Source organism: Canis lupus, chromosome 19 (assembly GCF_011100685.1).
Source record: "Canis lupus familiaris isolate Mischka breed German Shepherd chromosome 19, alternate assembly UU_Cfam_GSD_1.0, whole genome shotgun sequence".
NCBI classification, from domain to species: domain Eukaryota; kingdom Metazoa; phylum Chordata; class Mammalia; order Carnivora; family Canidae; genus Canis; species Canis lupus.
The window spans coordinates 27,553,572-27,577,129 of record NC_049240.1 but is presented as its reverse complement, the minus strand read 5'-3'; the positions used below and the strand labels follow the sequence as shown (position 1 = coordinate 27,577,129).

The 23,558-nt window shown below is 38.1% G+C and overlaps 1 protein-coding gene across 1 annotated transcript in view; it reads left to right on the top strand.

The window, feature by feature from the left end:
* CNTNAP5 (contactin associated protein family member 5) overlaps positions 1-23,558 on the top strand; it is a 785,909-nt gene that overhangs the window by 217,747 nt on the left and 544,604 nt on the right.

Sequence of the window (23,558 nt, the reverse complement as noted above, 5' to 3'; positions counted from 1 at the left end):
TCCCTATGATGAGTATCACTGCTCATTGCAACACTGCTAACACTGCTAACACTGCTATTGCAGTGAAATGCAAACATCATTCTGCAAATTTAAGAAATTAGGTTAGAAATATTTGCAATCTGTCCCTAATCCCCTTACTTCTATCAAACCAGGTAGATGCTATGTAGGTCACAGAAAAGAGAGGTGTTTTTGTTGTTGTTGTCTGTTTTGTTTCATTTTGTTTTGTGGAACATAGTATGGAACTTACCCAAAAGCCTTCTGGGAAGCAGCAAGTGAAGAGGCTTCACCAGTCAGTGAGTGGCCCAGAATGCCATGCCAGTATTGAGAAGGAGATGGAGGCAGCAGGTGGACGGCAGTAGGACATGTGAAATAATGTCTTCCCTTGAGGAATCCCACCTGGATCTATGCCCTTGTTTTTAAAATACACAGAAAATGAACCATTTGCATTGATCTCATTCACTAGTAGTGGATACATGCTCCAGGGTCTCTATGGTAAAATTCAAGGACTGTCTCTGCCCGTGCCAAAACTTTAATTGGGCTTTGTGACCAACCCGTTTTAGTCACCTGACCAATTTTTCAAAGGTCATACATGATTTGGAGGCTCTTTGCTCTCCGCTGACACTCTTTTGTATATGACAAGTGCTCCCAAAATCCTACTGAAGGAGACATGAGGATGGCACCAGAAAGAGCATGGAGTGTAAGTCCGCAGTGCCTTGGCTTTGAATCTCTGCTCTCCCGCCACAACTCTCCTGTGCCCTTGGACCAGTTATTTACTTTGCTGCCCTGCACAATTTCCTTGTCTATGAAATGAAAATTACAGTGTCTCCTATGTCAGATTATTGGGGGATTAGTGGTAATGTATATGAGATATCTGTCACACAATAGGTGGTCAACTGATTGATATCAATCAGTTGACACATTAGCCACTTTTGCTTTATGCTAACCCATTTTGCCATATATAGGAAGAGAATATTTTCAACCTCTAGATGCCAGAGTAGTGGAAACCAGCCTGCCCTTGGGAGCTATGTGAATACTCAAACTATGGGCCTTGATAAGAGACTTCTGAGTTGATTAACAAAATGAATTCACTTAAACCATGTAAATATTTTAATCTATTCTTGTAAATAACTGCCGAAACTAGACTCTTCTTTAAAACAACACAGAAATGGTCCTCTAGTTGACAGTCTTTGAGTAAGCTAAATGATGCTCGAATACACACACACAAGCGCGCACACACACACACACACACACACACTGATCTCCATGCCCAGTGATCAATATCAGAACTAGATTCTAAGACACCAGAACTAGAAATATTGATCCTTCCTGAGCCAACATGAATGTGAGCAGCCAAAGGGTTAGTTCCATCAAGATTCCTTGGGGAAGTCTAGAAGCAGGTATCTGAAAGATACATTATCAATACTAAGACCTAAAACCCAGAATCAAGACTGAATTTAGGTTGTCAAATGGAGATTTCAGGCTCATGGAGGGTAGTATGGAGTGAAACTAGATCTGATCCAAGGTAGAAGGGTCTTAGATGATCATCTCCTGCTATCTCTTGTGGCTTTATGCATTTACTCAAAGCCCAGAAGCAGGTCGTATAAGCAAACTTGTTCTTGTTATTTTACTTGCAGGTGTCACTGTACCAGAATCTCTGTATAGTACTGTTGTGTGAGTGTGTGCATAGGTAAGTGCACTTGTGTGTTTCTTTCTGTGTCTGTATTTTTGAGTATGCAACAATTCCTTTCAATGACAGAGTTTACCCTGTGGTGAAGGTCACGTGGGGTGTCAGTAACACTGACCCCATGAGACATCCTAGAGTCACAGTTGTCACCCTGAGCGGTGCTTGCTAGGGTGGTGTTAGAGGATCCAAGAGGCCTTCTGGCTCAAAGTATTTGGGCTGGAAATGTGTATATTCATTGTTTGGGGGTATAAGTTTTCAGACAGAGACAATGATGAATACTTCCAGCCTCTCTCACAGTTTGTGGAGTGGTGCAGTCATCCTATCTCCACTTTGGCATGCAAAAGGCTATGAAGAAAGCTCCCACTGTGCACACTTTGCCATCTGGGGTCCCTAAAGTGAGACCAGTGTCATTCCAGTACCACTTGCCAATTTCTGTTTGCCTCATCCCTTAGTGTCAGTTTCACTTTCTGTGTCCAAAAAGGTCCAAATGGATGGCAAGGCACCTCCACACACTCTGGTTTTAGTAATAATGGTTTGATGACTACGCTAATGTGGTCATTATCCCCTCTCAGTTTCACGGGGTGCAAATTACCACTTTAACATCCGTCGCTTCTGTCTTAATCCACCACTCTCCTTCCTTACCAACTGCTCTTATAACCCAGGAAATTCTTTCTAAAAAGACCTCATTGTGCCTATGCTTCCCACAAGCATTTGGAGATGAAAGAAAGGGTACTGAGGGCAACATGCCTGAGAGAGATTATAGCGAGTTAGGGAAGAGAGGAGCCCCTCTGGCAAGGTTTTTAGATGCAGCAAATGAAACTAATTCATGAGTAAAGGATCCTGACATGAAACTGGAAATGGTGCAGTGTGTATGTACAGTCTGGCTTATCTAGGTGACAGAGAGCTGGTTTGGGAGCCTGGGATCTGTCTTCTGCTCCAGCAGCTCTGGCTGGACTGCACAAAATTAATGGGCCTTCACATTTCCATTTGTGGCATGAGAATGGTAAAAAAGAACTGAGTCGGTCAGTCAGGATCTGGGTCAGTGCAAAGTCAAACAACCAAGCAGATGATCCAAGTGCCACAAGCAGACAGACCGCACAGTCTCAACTGTGGTCTGTGTTGACAATCCTCTCTGGGCCCAGCACACTGATGGTGCTGATGAGTTCAGCCTCTGGGGTCCCACCTTCGGGGAGCCCTTATTAACTGTGTGACTTTGAACTGCTGCTTAATCTCTCCAAACCTTAGTTTCTTCATCTATAGAAAGAAACAAAATTCCTGACTCCATGAGACTGATATAATTATTAAGTCTTTTCTCCTGAGCTTCTTATGCAGTAAATGCTCACCCAGTGGCTACTGATAGTACTTTTTTTTTAAGCATGTATTGTTTTTTTTTTTTAAGATTTTATTTATTTATTCATAGAGACACACACACAGAGAGGCAGAGACACAGGCAGAGGGAGAAGCAGGCTCCACGCAAAAAGCCTGATGTGGGACTCGATCCAGGGTCTCCAGGATCACGCCCTGGGCTGCAGGCGGGGCTAAACCGCTGCGCCACCGGGGCTGCCCTGATAGTACTTTTCTTTATGGAATCGGATGGAAGTTTGAGAGTTTGAGGTATCTTAGCTGTGGTAGCCCAGCATCACCGTGCCTACTTAACCAGGTAGAATTTTCAGTCTACATGACGAGAAATGACCATTTTTAAGAACTGAATTGACATGTTATTAAACTAGATGAAATCAACCACTTGGCATTTACGGGCACAATACCAATTTCTTTGCAGACTTCAGAAACTGATTTTGCTCCACTTGACTCTGGGAGAGAGTTAAATTTCACCTTCTAAAAAAAAAAGTTGGGCAACCCTAAGAATGATTTATGAATAGGTCTCTGATGCATAAAATCTCATTTTCTTCAGTGCATTTGTCAAAAGATTTTCCGATGTGTGTCTTGTGTAGGACTTGGCTAGTGTAATCCCCTCAGCCGCCCATGCAGGAGGTGTATTTTTGCTGAAACTTTCTCTTGACAGGTCTTGGGGTGATCATATTTGACTGATGTATTGGTGTTCTTCCTTTAACTCCTGCACTATGAACTTTATATCAAGTTTTACTTCCCCGCATATTAATCCTCGGGTCTTCATGTGCAGATGAAGCGAAGCCATAAAACTCAGTCCCATCAGCCAATTAGGATTCATCTGACAAGCGACACTTTGTCTTTTGTGTGCTAACCCAGGAATGGTGAAAAGACAGAGTCTTGTTTGCCTTTCCAAAAATACACCCCCATGGAATAGAAATTACATACACTTTTTGCTGGCTTAAGCATAATATGGATTTATTGTATGGGGAAGATGGATGAGAGATTTTTTTTTTTTAACGTGCAGCACAGGCTTTAAAATTATTTACTGTCCTCATTATCATTAGGAAGCAGGCGTTATCTGATCTACCTCTCCAGTTTTTTATGGTGAAACTCTATTTTAAGACTCATAATTTTTAAGCATCGCCTGTTCCTGCACAGAATACGCATGCTGTATGGGAAAGAGTGACGTCTGATGGATGTCCAATGGCTTTCACAAAAGCATATTTGAAAAGTTGAGAACATGTTTTCTAGCAGAATGCAACAATTGGGTCCTAAAAAAAGTGGATGGTGCTCAGAAGAATGTTTGGAAAGGAATGGCTGCTGAATTTATGTAATGAGAACATTTAAAGTAAAAATTCAAATCCTCACCTTTGGGGTCATGGTGATTAATTTCCATTCCAAATGTAACTCTTCTTATAGGCAAGAATTCCAGTAAATATTCCCCTGTGACCAACAACCCATGAGCTGTTGACAGAATTAATAAAGCTGTCAGGATTTCTTTGGAATGTTGCACGTCTCTCTGTATGTCATTTAATTGTGAAGTGTAAATATGCATATGGCACATCCAAGAAGACTAAATATATTAGTCTTTAGGGCTTCAGCTCCTGTTTCTGTACTCATTTATCAATTTTGATTAAATTAGGGGAGAGCATTTTGATACAAAAATATATAAAATTTATGTAGTTTTCCAGGAGAATGACTTGCATTGTTTATACAACCTAAATGTCTAGGGAGAAATATATATTTTTCTAATATGCAGCTTTGGATAATATAAAATGTTCTGTATATAAGATTATGTTCACAGCTTGGGAGAATTTGGGGAAAATGCTCCTGGCAAGCAAACAGTTTTTAAGAAGAAAAAGTAGAATACCCGGGAGCAGAGGGAAAGTAATGAAACTTAGTTTCTGGCGCTTTAAAATATGCAGCTTCTAACGCATACTCTCAATCCAAGGGAGACTTCTCTCAGGAGGATTCTGGGTATGCCGAGGGAGGGGATATCTAGATTGAGGGAGAAAGCTTCTGGTTATGTCAAGATCAAGCCTGATTCTTAAAAGCAATGCTTTTAGTACAAATGGATCTTATTAAAAGGAGATTGTCATGTCCTTTACTGAGTGAACTTGGGGCCTCCCGTCCACTTGAGTGCTCCTCCCACTAGTTGAACTACCCTGTCTTTGGAATGATATTGGCACAGACAGGAATAAGTCAGTGTTTTGTGACTATCACTACTGCTTTCCCATTGAAACAAAGAAGAAGACTATCTTTTAAAAAGAGTAATAAGGCACGTGTAAGTATAATTGAATTGTATTAAAATCCAGGTATTGAAGTTTTTTATTTGTTTTGATTACTTTGTTTTTTGTTTTGTTTTTACTTTCCTTTCCAGATGGAGCATTAGTTTGGAGGAAAAGATTAATGCATTTTATTAACTGGCCAGTTAACCTATGGTCTATGTTGTTACAAATATTATAAAATTAACTACAGCATATTGGAGGTGTTATTGTCCCATTTTATAGATTAAACAATTGTAGTCCATAGACATTAATCCACTTACTTCAAGTCATATAGTGAGACAGTACTTTCCCTGACAATGAAGAGAGTTGGGATAAAATTATAAATGCTATCATTTTGTACCATATGTTTACATATGTGAAGGCCATAAATCATGTCAACAAACTGTGAAATAACTTGTGCTTTCTTTGTTAACAAATATACTTTCATAACAACACGGAGGTTCAGGTTCAAATAAGAACATGTTGCACACCCTACTCTCTTCCCTTCTGACTGGGCATAGCTCATATTTCCAGGCTCTGCTCACGTTTCTCCCAACACCCAGCTGAACCTTGCTCATGCCCACACTGGTCTTGGAGCCTGTCCCATCTCCTTTGAAGGGGATGAGCCTGGGAGAGGCCTGCAGAGGCCCAGGAAGTGAGCTTGGGGAGGTCTGTATACCTGAAAGAATGATGGTCTAGACTAGCATGAAGGAGGGTTATGGGGTGCCCAGGCTCCTGGTGAGCTCACCACCTGACCGGTTCCACAGAGTCTTCATCTTCAGGGAGGAACTCCTGAAAAGGAACGCCCAAGTAGGGTCCCTGTAAAGCATGGAGCCTGGAACAGGGGAACCCCTACTTGGTCTAAGGGAGATATGACAGCCTGAGAGTAATGATTGAAATACATTGATTCAAACTCAGATCATGTGACTTGAAAGCTAGTATCTTATTCATTATACCTTGCTGACTTACTAATGTGTTTTTAAGTTAAAAAAAAAAAAACAACTAAAAATAAAAACGTGAATTTGGCTTTCTGACAATTTGATGACTCCGTTTCACATGAACAAAATGAAAAGATTTCAAGAGTTGGGCCTCAGTGTAAAACGTTCATGTCCCTGTGTGACCTTGAGAAGTGGCCAGGGGCCCCAAATCAGGGTCTTCATTAAACTATGCTAGATTTCTTTCTTTGGGGACTTCTCGAATTGGGCCTTAGGAGCACCTCAGGACCACTTATCTGCTAGTAGTGCCTCAGATAAGATATTCTGAGCTCTGCAGATTTCTCAACTGTGCTTCCAGTGAGCGATAGGAGCTTTGGGATGCTTTCTGTCTGCAATCACTAGGAATGAGAGGCCATGATAAGCACCAGGGAGAGGGATTTTTCTTGCCTGTAGTCTAAGCACAGAAAGTGATAAGAGAGGAAGGCCTCAGCAGACTGACCCCAAAAGCAAATGCAAGCTGAACAAAAGGAAGCCCTGAATGCAAGAAGATAAGGCAGTTACACAATTGGTAACTAGCTGTAGAATATCCATCCATTCAAGTCACAACTGTATCCAATGGAATACATTGGAGCAAAAAATATATATATATTTATAATATGAAAAAGTCTCAAGGTCTCCACTATTAAAGTAGGTCAGAGCATCCAATCAGATTTAAATAAAATAAGGCTGAAACCTAAGTCAATTGGAAAATGGAAGGCATTGTTGGATCAGATCAATAGCCTGCTTCCTCAAACTGTGTCCATGAGTGTGAATGAGGACATAGCAGTGATGGACGAGAGGAAGCACAATGGGTCTTACATTAAAAAATTTACAAGTATAAATGAGATGTCACTAAGTAATTTGTAAAAATGAGATTTTGGATCATGCAGGAAGGAGTATGATGGTAATACCCCGCAACAACCATCAGCTATACGTCACATCACAGCTCCCTTCTTTGCAAGATTCTCTTAAGTGCGATCCTATACATGTAGAGCTTTTAGGTGAGCCACTGGCCATGGCCAGTGTGTAGGATGCCCTGGTTTACCCGTTGTGTGCTCTGTGACCACCTAGAACCATTTCTATCAACAAGCACAATATTCAAGCTCTGTGAGTTTTGAAAGGGGAATGAAAATTTCTTTTTCTTTTCTTTTTTTAAGATTTTCATTTATTTATTCATGAGAGACAGAAAGAAAGAGAGAGAGAGAGAGAGAAATGCAGAGACACAGGCAGAGGGAGAAGCAGGCTCCATGCAGGGAGCCCGATGTAGGACTGGATCCCAGGACTCCAGGATCACGCCCTGTGCCGAAGGCAGGCGCTAAACTGCTGAGCCATCCAGGGATCCTGAAAATTTCTGTTCCATGCATGGCTTGACAACTTTTAAGTTTGTAAATCAAATGAGTTTGTGTTTTTAGATGGAGGCAAAATGTCACCGCTTCAAAAGTCCTATTAAACACTGTGTCAAATATTCCTGTTCCAAACAGTATTGAAGGGGCCATATCAAAGTGACTGAATCAAAACATCAGACCTCCATTTCCCCTACCCCATTTCTCGCCCTGTTAAAATAGGCAGGCTTACCACACTAAATACCTGGTTTTGCATTCCCCACTTATGGTCATCAGAAGCAGAGCTTCTTGGCTGCTAAATTATGGGAAGGAGAGTAGGTTGTTTTTATACAAAGCCACTCATTCTCAGTTCTTGGAGCTGATGGGCAGGGCCTGGGGAGAGCTCCAGTTCCCAATGACCAAGCAACCTCATACTGCACTGTGCAAGCATAATTGTTGTGTGTTGTATTCTGAAAAGGGTTGGGAGACAGTGGCAGACAAGTCTAGAGAAAAGAAAGGTGAAATTGGGTTGAATAAATCAGAGAAAATATACAAAAGAGGTAGATTTTTACATATGTATAATTGGGAGAGGCACCGAATTTAAAATAAAGAGGGAAGGAAGTAGATAGCACAAGAGGAGAATAACAAGAGACAGAGTTGGAGGGTACAACTGAAGGTGAGAAAAAATGAATGGGGTGACATTATGAAGGAACGGGTCCTTTCAGGCTACAGGACAAGACCTGAGCCCAGCCCTCTGGTTCAAAGGGTCTAATACTGAGCTGTGCGAAGACAGCTGGAAGAGGAGGAGGTCCCGGGCAAAGTTGTGACATGATGAAAATGAGGTTCAGGAAAATGCACCCTTGAACTGCAGGCATAGAGGACAGATGGGAAGAGAAGAAAAAGCAGGCTGAGAAATCAGATAAGGTCCCTGAATCTATACTTCAATATTCATCTAAAGTTTGGCATCAAAAAGATACAGCTTTAGTTTTCTCCTTCTTTTCAAATTGACTTTATATATATTTTTTAAAAACGGTTTTCCATGTGAGAATTTCATCTTCTTTTTGTTTTTAGGTTTTATATTGTGGTACCTGTGACCAAAACTTACTTTTCTTGTCCCTCCACATTTGAGACTTTGCTATAGATAGCTATCATCAAAAATTAAGTAGAGAGGGAGCTTATTTCTAAGATATTTTTAGTTTTCCCAATCCCTGATCTGGACTTCCGGTTTTCGTTTATTTTCTTTAGTTCAGATAAGATGGATTGCTTTGGCTTATGAAGTGAGTACTTTTTCCAGCAATAAACTTTACTTTTAAATATGTTATGAAAGTGGACTGAAATGGACTTTAATAGGAACTAGCTGTAGTGTATACGCACCAGACGTTTTTATACAGAATGTGCTTACGGAAAGGGAGTCTGAAACCTGAAAACTTCCCAGAAGCCATCTGCTTTGTCCCCAACCTCTTTAGGGTAGGAAAGAAAAAAAAGAGAGAGGGGGAGAGAGAGAGAGAGAGAGAGAGAGGGAACGCTTAAGCATAATATTTTAGGGTAAAATAACGTAACTCAGTTTTATCATTGCACAGAAGTCAAAGAAGGGGTGGGTGAATAAAATAAATTTCAGTACAGCTTCCTTGCCATTTATTAGCTGTGGGTTGATAGTCAAATGGCTTAAGGTCTCTGAGTCTATTTCCTCATCTGTGAAATTAGATAATAGTGTCTACCTTACAAGACTGTTAGAATGATTAAATAGCATAGTGTATGTAAAATACCTCTCATGAAGGAAGTGTTCAATAAATTATACCTATACATGATTAATTTATTAATATTATTTTCATAAAAATGAATTGGAAACATGACAGCAAGATTCTCATGTTTTATTTGGAGAAGTAAATAATTCAATGCATGAGTCTGACTACTCAAAATGCATGAAAGACTATCTCTAAACATTGGATGAAAAAAATGCATGAGCTTGTAGGTCATTTCCTCATGATCCTTGCTCTTGACCTTGTTTCCAAAGGAGATGTTTAAAGGTAGAAGGAGTAGTGATAGTCTAGATTCGGATACTTACTACCTATATATCCTTAAGAAAGTCATTTAAATTTTCTAGCTAAGAGATCTATAAAAATTAAATACAATAGTGTACAACAAGCCCAGAGTAATGGCTTTCACATATTGTGTTCTATAATTAGTTCCCTATCCTAGCACCTCACCTCTAACATAACAAAGTCTGCTACCAGACTTTCCTACTCTCCAGGGTTATTTGAGGTTCACAAGAGATAGTGAACAATAAGATAGTAGCTATATATATGGATGACTATACATATGTGAACTTAAAATTAAAAACAGTTGTCAGAGATTGGTGTCCTGCCATGGAACAAAATAGATGAGTAATGGATACCTTGATAAGTTGAAGAGAAATTTAGACTTCCAGGTTTCCCCATATTGAATATATGTTCTGCTTCCTCATTTAATCTATCACTGTGTAGACTTGAGACATAAACACTTTTCTCAGCCCGACCATTGAAAGTGTTGTCCAGAACAACTCAAATGTCTTTCCTATGCATGGAACAATTATAAAATATGTTTCCATATTGGATGCCATATTGGCCTGTGGGCTCCAAAAGACCAAAAGTGATACCCCACTCTTCTGCTTGCCAGGCTGGGAACACTGGTTCATCTTCCTGTGACTGGAGCTCAGTTCAGTGGTCTCATCAAAGACCCCAGAGGAAGATAGATGGGGGTGCCACTGATAAAATCTCCTTCATAATAAAAATATGTGCCTTTTCTAATTTGCTGCTTATCTTTACATTAATGCTGAAACAGACATTATTGATACCAGTATTTTATATGTTGACATTGAAGCTCTAAAAGGGTAACTTGTCTAAAGTACATATGGCTGAAGAAATGGTATAGGTGCACAGTTCTGTGTGATTCCAAAGTACATAGACCTGCACTGCCAAAAAAGAAATAGAATGCAAACTACGTATGAATTTTATGTATTCCAGGAGCTCATGAAAAAGGGCCCCAAAAGCAGTTGACATTATTTTAACTGCATATTTTATTTAACCCAATATGCCCAAAATATTATTTCAACATATGATGTAAAATTATTAATCAGATATTTTGTTTTTTTTTTTAGTCGCTAAATCTCATTGTGTACGTTACACCGCTACGTGCACATCTTTTTTAACTTCTTTTTTAGATATGTTCGACATACAAAAAGCTGTACATATTTAATGTATGCAACTCGATGAGTTTGGAGTTAGGTATACTCTCATAAAACTATCACCACAGCCACAGTCTATGCCATAAGCATATCCATCACCCTCAAAAATGTCTTCCCACGTTCTATTTATTATTATTTTGTAGTGGCAAATGACACTCAATATAAAACCTACTCTCCACAAATTTTAAGTATACAAAACAGAATTATTTTAACTAAGGCTCCCTTGGTATATCATAGGTCTCTAGGATTTATTCATCTTTATTCATTCCCTTTGACTAAGACTTTCCTCAGCTCCTGGCAACCACAATTCTACTTTCTGCTTCTATGAGTTTGAATATTTTAAATGCCTCCTGTGAGTAGTATCACATAGTATTTGTCATTCTGTATCTGGCTTATTTCACTTAGCATAATGTTCTCCAGGTTCCTCCATGTTGTCACAAATAACAGGATTTCCTTCTTTTTTAAAGCTCAGTAATATTACCTTATATGTATGTATGTATATGTCACATTTCTTTTATCAACCCATCTGCCATTGACATTTAGGTTGCTTCTTTGTCTTGGTCATTGTGAATAATGCTGAAATGAATATGAGAGTACACATATCTCGTCAAGATCCTGATTTCAATTCTTTTGGATTTATACTCAGAAGTAGGAACACTGGATCACATGGAAGTTCTGTTTTTTAATTTTTTGACTAACCCCTACTATTTTCTTTTCCATAATGGCTGCACCAATTTACATTTCCACCAACAGTGCCCAAGGGTTCCACTTCTTCCACATTCTTGCAACCCTTTTATATTCTGTGTTTGTTTTTTCTATACCCTGTAACTTCCTCCTTTTTCAAAGTTTGTCCTCAAGGCACAAGATATACACCAGATTTATCCATATTTGGTGAAATATTGAACCCTTTCAGTGAATCAAAATTAGCCAGACTGATTGTTTGCCTGAATGGATTAATTGGCCAATCCAATAACAGCTTATAGAAGTAATTAGAGAATCAAACATCACAAGTTAGGCCCTTCACTGCTTGAACAGAAAGTACCGTTTCTCAGAGATAGGAGATGCTCATATGCTGTCCTTTGGAACTCCTCACTCTTTCTGAGCATCTGTATCTTCTTTTCCAACTCTAGGTTGGTCTAAGGGGCCAATATTTATAAGTGAGGTAAATGTAGTTATTTTTCTTTTACTGCCTCTTCTTTTATATTAGATGTTGGCAAGTGAAAACAAGGTTATGCATCATTTTATTTTTGACTATTACACCAACTGGACACCCTACAGTATGTGTGGGGACAGGATATGAGTATGTGGTCTTGTCCTTTGTGTACTTTCCCAGCAAGAAACTTAAAGGGACCATCTAGATTCCCACTAAAGCTGATGAATTATTCTGGGCTATCCATGCATCTGAACTTGGGAGAAGCAAATGTGAACAGCAGAAACAGGAACTCTTAAGAAAGACCATTCAAACGACTTATTACCCATATTTTGTGTTTTTGATGATGGCTATCCTGGCATGAGGTGATAGCTCATTATGGCCTTTGTTTGTATTTCTGCAGTGGTTAATAATGTCAAGTATCTTTGCATATACTTGTTGGCCATTTGTATGTCTTCTCTGGAAAAATGTCTATTTAGTGTGTTTGCCCATTTTTTAAAATTAGTTTATTTTTTGCAATTGAGTTGTAGGAGTTCCTTATATATTTTGAATATTAATCCTTTATTGGATATATGGTTTGCAAATATTTTCACCCATTCTGTAGGTTGCCTTTTCATATTGTTGATTTTTTCCTTTGTTGTTCAGAAGATTTTTGACGCAGTTCCAAGTGTCTATTTTTTTCTTTTGTTGCCTGTGCTTTTTGATGTTATATCCAAGAAGTCATTAACAAGACTACTTTCAAGAAACTTTTCCCTTATGTGTTCTTCTAGGATCTTTATGATGTCAGGTCTTACATTTAAATCTTCAATCCTTTTTGAATCAAAGTGATTAATAGATTCAATGCAATTCCTATAAAAAAAAAACCCTCAATGTCATTTTTTTTTTTTTACAGAATTAGAAAAAAAATCCTAAAATTCATATGGAACCATACAAGACCCTGATATCCAAAGCAATTTTGAATAAGAACAAAATTGGAAAAAACATACCTTCTGATTTCAAAATATATTACAAAGCTTCAGTGATCAAAATAGTATGGTAATGGCATAAAAATAGAGATATAAACAAACAGAACAGAGAGCCCAGAAATAAACCCATATAGTCAACTGATTTTTCCACAAGAGTGCCAAGAATACACATTGGGGAAAAGATAGTCTTTTCAACAGATGGCGTTGGAAAAACTGGATATCCACATACAAAAGAATAAAATTGGACTGTTATATCATATCCCAAAAGTGTATCTTAATTGAAACTAACAATATAGCAATTGCTTAACAGCCACATATGAGAAGACCAGGTAGATAATGTCAGTATATTGTGCTACTGCTCTATTAATCTTCCCTCTTTTGACAATTTCTGCATAGATCATTTAAATTATACTACACTTCAATTTTCTGATGCTTGTGGAGGTTTGAAAGGAACCAAAAGTGAAAGAAAAACCATTTTCCTTCCCTGTATTTTCCTGCAGTTTCTAAGTATCATTTCAGAATATATATCCTACTACCATTATCTTATGTGCCCCGTCCAATCAGTCCGAATGACACATCTGCTTATGACCTACACACCCCCAGCATCCTCACCTTGACCTGAGTTTCTACTTTCAAATATAGCACATAGAGATCTCCAACAGGAGCCCAGATCCCATCTCATTGTCTTCATGGCTTCACCATCCCCTGGCTGTTGATGCTTTGTATTGATACATTTTTGTTTATTTGAATTTCTGACCTACTGTTGGATCTTAATCTCTGGTCATTTTGTAACCCATACTCCCACCTCTTGCAGCTTCCTTGACCCACAGCTTCCTGTTTCCCTTACCTTCTGAGAGAAATACTTCTTCACCATGATTTCTCCAGTGTGGCATCTGATAACTTAGCTTGACTCATGGGACTATTCTTCAGCCTTGCCCCTCAGCTCTAGTGTTCTTGGCAATTGTTGCCTCCTCACTGGGCTTCAGACCTCACTCTACATGAGCTGTCATTTGAAGCCTTCCCCAATGGCCTTTCAGGGACTCTTGCTTTGCACCTGGTTGTCAGGCTTTCTCCTCACTTGAATCCCCCTCTGACTCTTAGTTGCCTGCCAAGCTTTGCTGCCAGTGGAGCTATGTAATGTCTGCCAAGTGGAAAGGGTTTTTTTTGGTTTTGGTTTCTTTTTTGTTTGTTTGTTTTTTGGTTGTATTTTTCCCCCTTAATTTCAAATGAGTTTTCTCAGAAATAAGCCTGGCATCCTTATTCAGCAAACTTCACACAGAAATATTCTGTACTCCTGGGAAATCTTTTAAGAGCCAAAAAGCCAAAGGTATATGAAAACAACTTCTTAAACAAGAGATCCCCATGAATTTACATTTACTGTGTGTGATAGAATGCAGTTCTGAAGTCAATAAGTACAGGAAACTAGGAAGTAAAAAAAGGAAAACTAATATTGCATGCCTTCAGGCAAGCTAAACATGCTTCTGATTGAAATAGATTAAAAACAAAAGACCTATAAAACAGTATGGAGGTTCCTGAAAAAAGTTAAAAATAGAGCTACCCAATGACCCAGCAATTGCACTAAGTATTTATCCAGAGGATACAAATATAGTGATCTGAAGGGACACATGAATCCCAATATTAACAGCAACAATGTTCACAATAGTCAAAATATGGAAAGAGCCCAGGTATTCGTTGATAGATGAAAGGATAAAGAAGATGTGTGATACACACATACACACACAATGGAATATTACTCAGCCATGAAAAACAATGAAATGCAGTGATGCCGATGGAACTAGAACATATTTTGCTAAGTGAAAAGTCAGTCAGAAAAAACCAATACCATATGATTTCACTCATATGTGGAATTTTTTTAAACTTTTATTTATTTATTCTTGAGAGACACAGAGAGAGAAGCAGAGACATAAGCAGAGGGAGAAGCAGGCTTCCTGCAGAGAGGCTGATGCAGGACTCGATCCCAGGACCCCAGAATCATGCCTTAAGCCAAAGGCAGACATTCAAACACTGAGCCACTCAGGTACTCCTCATATGTGGAATTTAAGAAACAAAACAGATGAACATAGGGAAAGGGAAGATCAACAACAACAAAAAAAGTAGAGAGGAAGATAACTCATAATAGACTCTTAACTCTAGGAAACAAGCTGAGGGTTGCTGGAAGAGAGGTAGGGGTAGGATGCATCAATGAGTGATGCGCATTAAGGAAGTCACTTGAAGTAATGAGCACTTGGTGTTATATGTAACTGATGAATTGCTAAGTTCTACCTCTAGAGCTAATAATACAGTATATGTTAATTAAATTGAACTTAAATAAAAATTTAAAAAATAAATTAATTTATAAAAATTAAAAAATAAAATAAATAAAAACCAAAGACTTTAACAGGCAAGATTTTCTCTCTGATTTTAACTTAAAGAAAAGTTTGTTGACTGATCCAGTTAAAAACCTAATCAAGAAAAAAAAAAAAGGATAAAGGTCTCAGTTGTAATTTATGAAAATATGCCCCTTAATTTGTTTAAATTATACCTACATCTAGTAAATATCATTTACATGCTTGGAGCCATAATGGGCCCAATCCATTATTTGGGTCCAAACTTCTAATATTCCAAGGTCACTCTTGGTGAAAACTACTTTCCCATTTAGGGAATTTAGCAATTTTAACTGATTCTATTGTAGGTAATACTCAAACATGTGGCATGCTCTTTTCCCCCAAATTCACTCATGAGAAGGGCTTTAGGACATTTCTTCTCTGGCTTGGTAAAGAAAAATTTTAACTGGGGAATTATGTCAGGTGTTACACATGTAAAGAGTAATGCAGAAAGATGAATGTATGCCCAAGAGGAAAGCAACAAGACAGTAAGCACATTAGAGCCAAGTCACATGGAAAAGTTTGAAAAACGCTGCACACGTCCAGTCTAGTAGGATTACTATTTTGCCAGGATTGGTAATAGATGACATGTGGCCCCCACAACAAAAACAAGAAGTCGAAAAAAAAGGGCTCTCAGGACACATCTGCCAGTCTGAACAGGTGACGGTGCAGACTCAAGTTGGGGGAGTTAATATTAATGACCTTGAAGAGCTCCTCCTGGCTTAGGATTCTATCATAAAATATTCCTCTCCTACAACCACATGTGAAATATAAATGCTGTTTTATGAAACACAACCAAAAGCAGACGGCTTTTAACCATGCTAGAAAAGGGTATTCCTGCTAGTGAAGAGTTTGTGCTCTGACCTGGGGCTTGTTTTTCTATAAATAATCAGCAGTGCACGTGGCCGTGCAAGGCAGGGTCAGTCCCAGTCCCATCTCATTAGATGAAGGGTGGAAAACCAGGCCCTTTCTGGCCTTGGGCAAGGAAGCTTTTATTGATTACAGTTGTCATGAGTCATCTGCAGCCAAAGAAGAGAAACCATAGGAACCCTATAAACTGTAACTCCTGGTCTTGCATTTGCCATATTTTCAAAGTATATACAATATACAGGAGCTATGCAGAAACCTATATTGTCCATATCCTTATTCCTGTTTCCAGGAAACCCCAATATTTATTTCCTTTATAAGTGATTGGCTAAAACCAATCCTCATTAACTCTTAGTTCCAAAAGGTTTACTACATACTACTGTGTTACATCAAAATAAATATTGAGCCCACCATCCTTTTTAAATTATTATTTAGTAGTAGTAGTAGTAGTAGTAGTAGTATCAACAATGGCCTTAACACATCAATTAGGATTAGTAGGTTTATAAAAAAAAAAAAAAAGGAATAGGTTTATCTACTAGCAAGAACAGGTTTAATGGAATGGGGGAAGAGTGTGTATATGTATGTGTAATTATTTACTTGTATTTTGCAATCAGAAATCCCATGGCAGGCAATTTAGGGCTGGCAGAGCAAATGTCAAGTAACTAGTAAGTGATGAAGCTACGATTTGAATCCTGATTCAGGTCAAGTCAGTGTCCATGCATTTGTAATCATCACCATGTTGACATGCAGAAGAGACCAGCCTAAGGAAGTGGGTCATCCCATGACTGACTTTGTTACCTTCCTGCCAAGCATTCCTATGTTCCCAGCAGATGAAACAGCAATGTTCTCATTGTGTTAAACTGTCAGTGCCAGTTCATCCTCCAGTGAATATTTGTAGCATCTTCGCTAGATGTGATTAAAGCTAAGAAAGCTGAAGGAAGTTTTAGGGCTGAGATGGTACATTTCATAAATACATATGAAAACAATGCTTATGTTAGATGGGATAATAAAATATTGGATTTGTGAAGAATATCCAAGATCATCAAGTTTAATAGACCCAATGCTATATTTAAGGGGAGACATTGAAAATGACATGTTTATAATAAGGTATAAGCAGATTCTACTCATTTAACTAATTCCCACCAAAGGAATGAAATTATTTTCAAAAGAAAAATACTGAAAAAAGTGTGGTAATTCAAAAAAAATAACAAATTTAATTCTACTAAGAAGTAATCCAAACAGACTTTAGAAAACATTTACCTTTGCCTAATTATTCTTTATAGTCAACTTTATATGAAAATGATCAAATCTTAATGCCCCCAGATGGCCAATCATGCGTTTGCTTATCTGTCCACAATCAAAACAAAGCCCCAAACAGACAATGACTTCAACATTTTCTACAAATTAGAAGAGATTTTTGAACAAACAGGCCTCAAGTGGCTGATACAGTACCTTTCCTGAGAGATCAAACTTAAAAATTAAGATAATGTAGATTCATGTCATTCAAAGCTGCAACTTCTCACTGAAGAATGGTGGTGATCTTTGACAAGCAGCTCAAATTAAATGAGAGAGAGATATATACCATACTGAACTATAGCTGGTTCTATCTCTTGATTTTACTAATGTTTTGAATGATTCTTTCTTCCCTACTTCATGTAATCTTCTTATTCTTTTTCTCTTTAAATTATCCTGAATTCTGTATGAGGAAGCATATATATCCTTAAAAAATGTTTCTACTGTAAGTCATCATAGGTCTTATTTATGCCTCAGGTTATTCCTATTCCCTCCTTCACTTTTATATTCAATATTTACTGAACATTCACTAGGTGTCAATAGTTTGGCATTGTTCTTTCTAGGAAATAAAAAAGACAGGTTGTAGAAGTGCTATTGTTTGCTGCTCCAAAGCCCAGATAAAGATAATCCTCCATTGGCCGTTTACAAATGTTTCCAGGGATTGTCTTGGTTTATGCCTATTGTCTGAGCTTAACTATGTCTGTTTTTTTTTGTTTGTTTGTTTGTGTGTTTTTTTCATCTTCAAGTATTCCAGTTTAGAGGATAAATTATGCTTATCCTAGTTAAAACCATAGGAAATGTGGTTACTTATGTTGATGACCATGTTAGCATGCCTTCCTATGTGTAGTCTCTAATAGGTAAAAAAACTTCAGATCATGTGATTTGACAAGGCAGTGCTATTGTTCACATATGGAAAAGAATAAAATGAGAGGTATCACACTCCTTGATTTTAAACTGTATTACAAAGCTACATAAAAACAGTATGATACTGGCATAAAAACAGACACATAGATCAATGTACCAGTATAGAGAGCCCAGAAAAATGTGGTAAATCAATTTAAGACAAAGGAGCTGAGAGTATGTAATAGGGAAAGGATAATATCTTCATAGACAAATACTATGGTGCTGGGTAAACTGGAGACCCACATGCAGAAGAGTGAAATTGGACCACTCTCTTACAGCATACACAAAAATAAACTCAAAATGGATTAAAAATTTGAACACAAGATCTGAGCCCATAAAACTCCTAAAAGAAAACATAGGTGATGAGCTCCTTGACATAGGTCTTGGAAATGATTTTGTGAATCTGACACCAAAAGCAAAAGTAAACAAGTGGGAATGAATTAAACTAAAACAGTTTTGCACAGCAAAGGAAACCATCAACAAAATAAAAAGGCAAAACTATCAAAAGGAAGAAATATCTGATAAAGAGTTAATATCCAAAATATATAAAATCTCATACACCTGAAAAAAATAACTCCTACAACTGAGTGGAAAAAAACAAACAGTCCTTTTAAAAAATGGGCAGAGGATCTGAAAAGGCATTTTTCCAAAGAAGAGATACAAATGGTCAAGAGTAAGTGAAAAGATGCTCAACATTACTAATCATCAGGAAATGCAAATCAAAACCACAATGAGATGTGGCCTCACACCTGTCAGAATGGCTTGTATCAAATAGACTAGAAATAACAGTGTTGGTGCAGATGTGGAACCCTTGTACACTGTTGATGGGAGTATAAATTGGTGCAGCCACTGTGGAAAATAGTATGTAGCTTCCTCAGAAAATTAAAAATAGAACTTATCATAGGATCCAGCAATTCAGCTTCTTGGTATTTATCCAGAGAAAATGAAAACACCAATTCAAAAGGATATATGACCTTCCATTTTCATTGCAGCATTGTTTACAATAGTCAAAATATGGAAACAGCCTAAGCATCCATCGATGAATGGGTAAAGAAGGTGTGATATATATACATAATGGACTTTTTAAATTTAAATTCAATTAGCTAACATATAGTACATCATTAGTTTCAGATACAGAGTTCAGTAATGAGTTCATAATTCATCAGTTGCATTAACACCCACTGCTCATCACATCATGTGCCCTTCTTATTGCTTGTCACCCAGTACATAAAAAATAATGAAATTTTGCCATTTGCCAAAACATGGATGGATTTTGAGGGAATTATGCTACATGAAATAAGTCAGAGAGAAAGACAAATACTATATGATCTCTTATCTATGGAATATAAAAAGAAGAAAAAAAGGATCCTACCTATACAAAACAAACTGGTAGTTGTGAAACATGGGGGGCGGGCAGCAAAAACCCCTCAGATCATGTTTTGACAAGCTAGTGCATTGTTCATATATGGATTCAAGTTCCAGTGCCTACCGAAAAGCAAAGTAACCACCTAGAATGCTCTGTGTAGTATTAGCTTATAGTAGAGAAGTAAAAATAGATAATATTTGTTGACTGTATACTATATAGCAGACTGTGCAAAGGGCCCTTGAACACCATCTAACCCTCAGGAAAAATCCTATAGGGTGGGATTGTTTATTTCCAAATTATTTTTGAGGATATTAAGGTTCTGATAGGTGGGGGGAAGTGCCAATTATAACCTCCCTGGAATTGACCTATGGGATGATGTATATGGATTCACTGTATTGAAACAGTTGTACTCACAAATGACAAAGAACCTGTTCCCACTTGGCTGTAGTGGGAACAATGAGCTGGGGCAGAAGAACATAGTCACAGACACTGTTTTTTGGTGAGTTGGTGTGGTTTTCCACTGTCTGCTGGTATCTGTTGGATTCCGGGACTCATTCCATCATTCACTCTTACTACACATACCCTAACCTCCCTGCCTTCAAGTTCCCCAGTCCCTGTATATGCGCATTACTTATTTGTCACCAAAAAGTAATGCATATTTAAATTTTGTTGCATGCCTCTCTGCCTTCTAGCATTATTCTCAATATCCAAATACATAAATATCTATCTAGCTTTTGCTTGTAGGAAATGTAACATTCCCCACTTTCATCAGACACTTTCTATTGCATGTGTTTCAAGACCTGAATGATATCCTTAACCTCCAAGTATCTTTTGAAAACTTTTTTCCCCAGTTTTATTGAGATGTAATTGACATACAACAGTGTGTGAATTTAAGGTACAGGAAGTGTTGACTTGATACATTTACATATTGCAAAATAATTAGCTACCACCTCCATCAAATCACATAATTACCATTTATTTTTTGTGGTGAGAACATTTAAGACCTACTCTTTTAATAACTTGCACATTTTTTTTAAATGGCTCAGCCGCCTCCTCTGTGATCACTGCTTGCTATGAATTCCACACAACACCATATAAACAAGACTGTTTATTGCATAGCATCGACTTACACTAAAGCTTTGGTGACCGTGTAGAGTGATCATAGCATCAGAAAGACACAATGAAGATTGAAGCCTCATGTCACTCTCCCATAATCATCAGCTGTTCTACAGCTTTGGGTCCCTCCCTTCGGAAGCCCCAGTGTACCCTGAAAACACCACATCTTCAAATCAAGCCCTTCCCCTTATCTGATGTTTTTTTACATGGCCCTGGGTCCCCGGGGGTGGGGGCGGCGGCGAAAGGAACAGATTTTGGTCTTACTTGCAGTTATTAAATAACTCTAAAAACAGCAAACAAAATCTCTCTACCAGAGAACAACCATTTCACCAAAAGAAGGAAGATGCCTATTCCTGTTATTGTACCCTGCAGATTAACTTTACCTAGACCTTCCCATAACCAACATATTCACTAAGCTATTTTCCTAAACAGATAAATAAGCTCTCTTTCTTCTGCTACTGTTCTAGAACAAGGAAATGCTGAAATCAGCTTTTAAACTAGCAATTTTCTTCTAATGGTAGAAATGAAATATAATCACTAAAAATGTATTTATTGAGCACTTGTAATTCTCCAGCAATGTGGGGAAGATTATGGGGCTATAAAATAGCATAATATATGGATCCTGAAGGGGCTTTCAAGTCAGCTGAAGAGAACAAATCCTTGTTACATAGATAGAATAGATAGAAAGTGGAAAGAGGGTAAAAAGGGTAGGTGTTTCTCTCACACTCCCTTCTCCTACCTAGCTTAGACAAAACTGGTTTGAAGATGAAAAGGAAAGCACCTATGGAAGGAAATATGTCGTTTAAACTTTAAATAAATTAATTGAGATTAACTGAATGCTTATTTATTTCCCAAACCCCCATCCCTTAAGTAAGTGATGGCTTCCAGAGATTTTGCAAAAGATAGTTTTAAATTGCTAATTCAAGAGGTACTTTATTGAGCAAAATCAGAGTAGAAAAGATAGACCTATAAAAAATAATTTACCATGCAAAGATTAAGGTGAATGATTTCTTCTCAGAAAAGAGATATTGTTTTGTTTTGATTGCACATGGAGGTATTTAAAAGACTGTCATCCCTATGAAGCTAGCGTCATCCCATAGGTCAACCCCAAGGAAAAGCCAGCTAATTGAAGAAACTTGGCAAATGTGGATTCTCCTGGGACCAATTAGATAAGAATAGGAGAAATGAGCTTTTGCTTTCTTTTGTGGCAGTTTTACAAACTGGCTGCAGGATTGTTGCTGACCAAATATGGAAGCCAGATGGGACCTTTTAAGCAAGAAAGCAAGAAGCATCTTTTAGAGCTCTACTTCCCTAAGCTCAGGTTAAAGACCTAGGTCCTTCCATCCCTAACCCAGGCTAGCATGTAACTCCTCCCAGGCATCCTGATGGCATTTGTCTGCAGGCAGGTTACACCTTCACTCTCACATAAAAACAATATCCTTATCCCTTCCTCTTTTTTGAGGCTGAATCCTCAGTCCACCATGTTCGAGATGCAAAGATTCAAACTAGTGTGGTTTCCAGGCTTTTAAGACGGAGATGTTTCAAAGCTTAAATGAATCGCATTAAGTAGAGATTCTAAGTGTAGACACTCAATAAAGGCAAAACAAACTATTGGTGGCCAAAGGGCTTTGGAATCAGATACACTTGTGTTTGGATCCCAGCTTTTCAGTAAACTAGCTCAGCTCAATGATATGGGGCTAATGTCTAGCTCAGTTATATAAGCCTCAGTATACTTAACTTCTAAAATGGAAATAATAGTAGGTTCTGAGGTTTGGAATTGATGGGTATAGAGAATCAGATGTTTAATAAGCTATGGCCATGTGGTTGAAATAAAAGTGATATAGCAACCTGGAGTTATTCTCCCTTCATTCATCATTGAAATTGTCTGTGATGGCTGGAATATGGCATGCATGCAAAAGAGCGATCGCAGCCAGCCGTCTCTGAGTGGTTCACATCTCTCCAGCATATATATTCATAGCATCAAGCATTTCTCCTTAATGTATCACAGTTAGAGTTTTCTATTTATTCCCAAGTGTAGTGAAAATGTTTCTCCTTCCAGATTGTATGTAAGCTCCTTAAGGGCAAGTACCATTTTGGTTTAGCTTTTTGCAATGGCACAAGCAGCCCCAGAGCACACAGAAATACCTTGTTCATGATCAGCACACGCAGATTTTGACCAAATAAAATTTTAAAGCCTTGCCTTCCAATTTCGCAGGTGAGGAAGCTGAGGCTCTGAAGGAATAATTTTCTTGAAGTAACTTAGATCTTAGGTGGAGAGCCTACGATTTAGACCTAACAGTGATACTTGAGAGTCAGTATGGGTCCTGATAAGATAGACAGTATCACATTACCATTATATTTATTTGTTTGTTTGTTTTTATAGACAAGTAAACATAAGCTTAAAGGATGTTAAATAATTTTCCCAGGCAGATACGTGCAGTGCTGAGGCCCAAACCCAGGCTTCCAATTAGATGCCTACAGCTCCTTCCCTATAACCTACATTCTGTTCACCATGAGAACTGTTCTCAGGATATTGCTAGAGCATTCCTTAACAGTCCTTTCTGCTGGCTGTACAGGATTTGTTTGGTCCAGGCAGGAATGATTTCTTTTTTTAACTTTCTCCCAATGATCTAGAGGAGTCAGTCCTACCAGAGTCTTGGATTGGCACTGGTTGGGGAGGTAGGACTCAGCTTC